General features: G+C 33.9%; 1 long non-coding RNA gene across 1 annotated transcript in view; it reads right to left on the reverse strand.

Moving 5' to 3' along the window:
* LOC119588022 overlaps positions 1-297 on the reverse strand; it is a 1,282-nt gene extending 985 nt beyond the window's left edge. Inside the window, exons 1-2 of the long non-coding RNA XR_005230054.1 lie at positions 234-297; positions 44-100 (exon numbers count right to left, since the gene is read on the reverse strand). This is a non-coding gene — a long non-coding RNA (uncharacterized LOC119588022). The remainder of the gene's footprint in view (positions 1-43; positions 101-233) is intronic.
* Between the last annotated feature and the right edge of the window lie 326 nt (positions 298-623).

Raw genomic sequence — 623 nt, forward strand, 5'->3', positions numbered from 1 at the left:
CTAGGGTAAATAGGCCTAAAACAAGAAGTCTAAAGTCGCTAACCTGTCCGACTGCTCAGCCCATTTTTCGCTTTCCCCCAAACTGATTACCGTCGACAATCTGTAGTGTAAAATAACTTTTTTCTCCTTTTCCTTTTGATTTAGTGATGTAATATCAGTAAAAAAAAAAAAAAATATATATATTTCAATAGCGTTATCTTTTATTTTGGGTATTATTGAGGAAGAGTGCTTACAGAATACCGAGAAGAAAGTGAAGCTTCATCTTGATTCAGCTGCTGATCCCGGACTGAGTCGATGGTTGGGATTCGTGAGGTATTTATACCCGCGAATTTTAGGGGATCCCAAAATGGGAGATTTCCGAAGCCCGAAGAAAAAAACAACATAAAAGAGAGAAAAGGGGAGAGAGAGAAATTAAATTCATCCGCGAGAGAAATTTAGGGCATTTTATTAAAAGGTAAAATGAAATGTTTCATGGAAATAAAATTTTTTTTCTTCTTTTAATACCACTTGCATGAAAAGTACTTAAACAAATCATTGCAAATTAAATCTTAAATGTATTGATGGGTATTAAAGTGGGAAAGATAATCATCAAATAAAGAAAGAAAGCAAAAGCATGCAGTAAA

This window comes from Penaeus monodon, chromosome 23 (genome assembly GCF_015228065.2).
Source record: "Penaeus monodon isolate SGIC_2016 chromosome 23, NSTDA_Pmon_1, whole genome shotgun sequence".
NCBI lineage: Eukaryota > Metazoa > Arthropoda > Malacostraca > Decapoda > Penaeidae > Penaeus > Penaeus monodon.